General features: G+C 37.1%; 1 protein-coding gene and 1 pseudogene across 3 annotated transcripts in view; one reads left to right on the top strand and one right to left on the bottom strand.

Moving 5' to 3' along the window:
• The window catches only part of DZIP3 (DAZ interacting zinc finger protein 3), a 139,335-nt gene that overhangs the window by 13,018 nt on the left and 120,380 nt on the right, over nt 1–5,937 (bottom strand). The window lies entirely within an intron of this gene.
• On the top strand, nt 1,623–2,781 carry LOC102764055 (annotated as a pseudogene).

Genomic DNA, 5,937 nt, shown 5'->3' with positions numbered 1-5,937 from the left:
GTGCAGGCCAGAAGGGAGTGGCAAGAAATATTCAAAGTGATTAATGCCAAGAACCTACAACCAAGATTACTTTATCCAGCAAAGCTATCATTCAGAATTGAAGGTCAGATAAAGAGCTTCACAGATAAGGAGAAGCTAAAGGAGTTCATCACCACCAAACCAGTATTATATGAAATGCTGAAAGGTATCCTTTAAGAAGAGGAAGAAGACGAAGAAAAAAGTAAAGATACAAATTATGAACAACAAATACACATCTACCAACAAGTGAATCTAAAAATCAAGTGAATAAATAATCTGATGAACAGAATTAACTGGTGATTATAATAGAATCAGGGGCATAGAAAGGGAGTGGACTGACAATTCTCAAGGGGAAAGGAGTGTGGGGGGTGTGGGAAGAGACTGGAAAAAAAATCGTACACCTATGGATGAGGACCGAGTGGGGGGTAAGGGAAGAGGGTGGGGGGAACTATGGGGGGAAAAAAGAGGAACAACTGTAATAATCTGAACAATAAAGATTTAATTTAAAAAATATGTGCAAATGAATTAATGTGATATACCATATTTACAAAATAAAGGATAAAAATATGATTATATAAAATAGATGCAGAAAAAGGATTTGACAAAATCCAGCTCTGGTTTATAATAAAAAATTTGAGCAAACTGAGGAACAGAGGGAACATACCTCAACATAATAAAGGCCATATATCACAAAGTCACAGCTAACATCATACTCAATGGCAAAAACTAAAACCATTTCCCTTAAGATCAAGAACAAGACAGGGATGTCCACTTTGACCACTCTTATTCAACATAGTACTGTAAGTCTTAGCCACAGTAATCAGATAAGAAAAGGAAAGAAAATACATCAAAAATAGAAATAGAAGTAAAACTAATTATTTGAAGATAACAGGATACTGTATATACAGAACTCTAAAGATTCCACCAAAAAACTAGTAGAAATTATAAGTGAATTCAGTACAGTCACAGGATACAAAATACATTTTCAGAAATTGGTTTCATTTTTATATACCAATGATGAACTATCAGAAGATGAAATTAAGAAAACAATTCATTTATAATTGCATCAAAAATATAAAGTATCTAAGAATAAATTTAAATATGGAGGTAAAAGACATGTATGCACTTGGAAAATTATAAAACACTGAAGAAAAAAATTGAAAAAAAATACAAATAAATGGATGTATATATCATGTTCATAGATAGGAAGAATTAACATCACTAAAATGTTCATTGTACCCAAAGCAATCTATATATTTAATGTAATTCCTATCAAAACACTGATGGCATTTTTTACATGAGTAGAATAAATAATCACAAAATGTATGTGGACCCACAAAGACCCTGAATAACCATAGCAATCTTAAGAAAGAAGAACCAGGTTTGAGGTATCACACTGCCTATTATCAAACTATACTATAATATCACAGTAATAAAAATAGCATGGTACTGGCATATAAACACATATAGATCAATGGGACAGAATAGGGAGCCCAGAAATAAACCCACATGTATATGGTCAATTAATATATAACAAAAAAGGCAAGAACATCTAATGGAATAAAGGCAGTTTATTCAATAAAAGGTGCTGGGCCCAGTGACTGAGCCACCGCCGAGGACTCAGCAACCTCCCCCATGAGACCCCCTCGCTTCCGGACGCTCCGTCCCCCCTGCCCGCCTTCCCCCGCTGCAGCCTTCCGCAGGCCGTTTCCACCGAGGAAAAGGAATCGTAGCGTATGTCCGCTATCCAGAACCTCCACTCTTTCAACCCCTTTGCTGATGCAAGTAAGGGTGATGACCTGCTTCTCGCTGGCACTGAGGATTATATCCATATTAGAATTCAACAGAGAAACGGCAGGAAGACCCTTACTACTGTCCAAGGGATCGCTGATGATTACGATAAAAAGAAACTAGTGAAGGCCTTTAAGAAGAAATTTGCCTGCAATGGTACTTTAATTGAGGATCCAGAATATGGAGAAGTAATTCAGCTGCAGGGTGACCAGCGCAAGAACATATGTCAGTTCCTTGTCGAGATTGGACTGGCAAAGAACGACCAGCTGAAGGTTCATGGGTTTTAAGTGCTTTTGGCTCACAGAAGCTTAAGTGAGGATTTCTTTGCAATGAGTAGAATTTCCCTCCTGTCCCTTGTCACAAGTTTAAAAACCTCACAGCTTGTATAATGTAACCATTTGGGGTCTGCTTTTAACTTGGACTAGTGTAACTCCTTCATGCAATAAACTGAAAAGAGCCATGCTGTCTAGTCTTGAAGTTCCTCATTTAAACAGAGGTCAAGCAGTAGGCGCCTGGCAGTGTCCAGCTTGAAACGGAGCAATACCGTGATGTTTCAGCCAAGCCCATGTCTGGCCAAAGCTCCTCACCAGAGTTCCCTGCCCTCAGAGAATGTCACCGCCTGAGCAGCCTTCAGTGAAGCTGAGAGGAGAGGGGTAAGGCACCAGCGGCATGTGTACCACTAGAGGGAGCTTTCCATAATCACAGATCTACACCTGACCAGGGGATGGAGCTTAGAGCAAGCAGCCTGCCACCTTCCCTCCAGTGAGGTGTAAGGACTTGTGGCTTGCCACTAAGGTCTTTTTGACCAGACAGATCCTAGCTAATTATTGTCCAAACACCGATATTTGAGGCCAACCTTCTTATCAGAGTTAAACTTTTGACAAGGGAACAAATTTCAAACTGAAGTGTCAGTCATGTAGCTAGCTATAGAGCTTGCAACTTCCTAGCAACAGCTGCCCAATGCCATGTGAAGTAAAAAAACAAAAATGATTTTTGGGGTGTTCTTTTTCCCCTCCTTCAGTTTTAATGTTATGTTATATATTTAAACCCTTATTTAAATAAAACTTGTTTTCAGAAAATAAATAAATAAATAAATAATAGGTGTTGGGAAAATTGGACATATGCATACAAAAAAATTTAAACTACACCACTTTTGCATTCCATATATAAGAATAAACTCTAATGTAACACTCAAAACTATAAAACTCCTAGAAGAAAATGTAAATCAATAAATAGGTGTTGGCGAGGATGTAAAGAAAGGGAACCTTCATGTACTGTTGGTGGGAATGCAAACTGGTGTAACTACTATGAAAAACATTATGGAGATTCTTCAAAAAATTAAAAATGGAATTGCCTTATGACCCAGTGATTCCACTTCTGGGGATTACAATAGTCAAGATATGGAAGAAACCCAAGTCCCCATAAATAGATGAGTGTATAAAAATAACATGATATATATACACAATAGAATATTTCTTGGCCATAAATAAGAATAAAATCTTACCATTTGTGACAGCATGGGCAAACCTAGAGGGTATTATGCTAAGTGACATAAGTTAGAGAAACACAAATACCATATGATTTCATGTACAAGTGGAATGTAAAGAGCAAAATAAATGAACAAACAAAACAGAAAAAGACTTGCAGATACCGAGATCACACTGATGGTTGCCAGTGGGAAGTGAGTAGGGGAACTGGGTGAAAAAGGTGAAGGGAATAAGAAGTATAAATTGGTAGTCACAAAATAGTCATGGGGATGCAATGTACAGCACAGGGAGTAGTGCCAATAATCTTGTGTCGTGCCAAGTGGATAACTGAAATATAGGGGCACCACTTTGTAAAGTATACGATTATCTAATTGCTATATTGTACACCTGAAACTAATACAAAATAATACTGAATGTAAACTATAATTGAAAAACTTCTAAAAAGAGAACATATATGAATGAAAAATATATCACTAGTAAAAGCAAATAAGCAGTAAAGGTAGTGGATTAATCACATATAAAGTTAGAATAAAGGCCAAAAGACAAAAGTAGTAAAATAATCTATATCTACAAGAATTACTTGAGATAAACGAAATGAAAATACATAAACTATGACAGCAAATGCATATAATGTGGGGGCAGAGGTAAAAACATGGTTCTTTTAAAATGCATTCAAACATGAGTTGCCATCAAGTTAAAATACTGCTATATATATGTATATTCTTCTTTATGAACCTCATGGTAACCCAAACCCAAAAACCTATGATACACAAAAATTAAGAAAAAGGAATCCAAACAGAACATAAAAAAAGTAATCAATCACACAGGAAGAGGCAATAATTACATACTTACCAATAATTATTTTAAATTTAAATGAAAAATATGCTCCAACTAAAGGCATATGATGATGGATAAAAAAATCAAGACCCATATATATGCCACCTGCAATAGACTTACTTCACATCTAAGTCACACACAGACTATAAGTGAAGACATAAAAAAATATATTCCATGCAAATTAAAATAAAAAGAAATCTGGAGCAGCAATATTTATATCAGACAAGACACACTTTGAAACAAAAATTGTGACAAGAGACAAAGAATTTATCTTAAATTATTTTAATAAAACTAAAATTATATAAAGCATCTTTTCTGACTATAAAGGTATGAAACTAGAAATCAATTACAAGAAATATGAAAAACACAAAGATGTAGAAGCCAAACAACATACTACTAAACAACCGATGGATCAATGAAGAAGTCAAAGAGAAAATTTTAAAAAACATATTGAAACAAATGAAAATAAAAACATAATGACCCAAAGTGTATGGCTGTAGCAAAAACAGTTCTAATAAGGAGATTTATGGTGTAATATAGGCCTACCATAAGGAACAAGAAAAATCTCAAATAATCTAACTTTACACCTAAAGGGAACCAGAAAAAGAAGAGCAATCAAAACGAAATTAGTAGTAAGGAGAAAATAATAAAAATCAGAGTGGAAATAAAATAGAGTCTAAAAAAAAAACAGAAGAGATGATGGAAACTAAGAACTAGTTATTAAACCTTTAATCAGACTCATTCAGAAAAAAGAGGTTCCAAATAAATAAAAGCAGAAATTAAAGAGAAATTACTACTGAAATACAAAGTATCATAAGCTATTACTAAAAACATTATATGCCAACAAATTGAACAACACAGAAGGAATAAATTTCTAAAAACATGCAATCTTCTAAGATTAAATCATGAGGAAATAGAAAATCTAAACAGAATAGTTCCTAATAATCTATGATAAAAGTGTAATATGCTAATTAGACTGGACATCCTACCAGACAACCTCCTGGACAAAGCAGGGGTTGTGAGGGAAGCCTGGGTCTTCGGTGCCTACTGGTGGCTTAAGGCAAGCCCGGGTCCTGGGTGGAAGAGGAAAGCCGGTGCTGGCAGCCAGGGGAAGGAAGGCCCACTCTTGCACGAATTTCGTGCATCGGGCCTCTAGTCTATATCATCTATTTATATAAAAACCATGGGTGATGTTCATCACGACCACAACCGCCGCGCACAAGCGGAAGGTAGTCAGTTCTGCAGGGGTTGTCTTGGCAATGGCTGCACCCTCCCCCCAGCTGTTTCCCAGAGCTGTTTCCTGTAAGGGCGGGTCTGAGGCAGAAACCCGCCCTCCAGTGTGGAGGGAGATCTTTCTAAAGTGTGCCCTGCGCCAGCACGACCAGAGGTGAACCTGAGTGGGGGTGGCTGAAAGGATTAGAAAAGACAGACAAAAGAATAAAAGCTGGGTCTCACTGGGATGCTGCTTCTCTGAGAGACAACAACCATGCCCACAGCCATGCCTTTATTTTATAGCAGATGCTACGAGGCAAAGTAAGGGAGTGACCAAGATGTTTACAACATTCTCCTGGGTTTCAATCCTACTCAACTACATGCACCTGAACTCTATCAAGCCTACATCACTCAGGCACGTGGGGCCACGTGTTCAGACCATAGGTTCAAGCTTACAACTATAGCTGTTGGCTATAATTGTGCTGGTAGGGCTCTGCCCTCTAAGCTGGGACTTGCACGTGGTCATGAGAGGACTGTGCCCTCTCATTAGCCCAAGGCTTGAACCTGTCCAAACACTGTAGCCACTTCTTTT

This window comes from Myotis davidii, unplaced genomic scaffold (genome assembly GCF_000327345.1).
Source record: "Myotis davidii unplaced genomic scaffold, ASM32734v1 scaffold16, whole genome shotgun sequence".
NCBI lineage: Eukaryota > Metazoa > Chordata > Mammalia > Chiroptera > Vespertilionidae > Myotis > Myotis davidii.
This window is presented reverse-complemented; position numbering and strand designations above follow the sequence as displayed.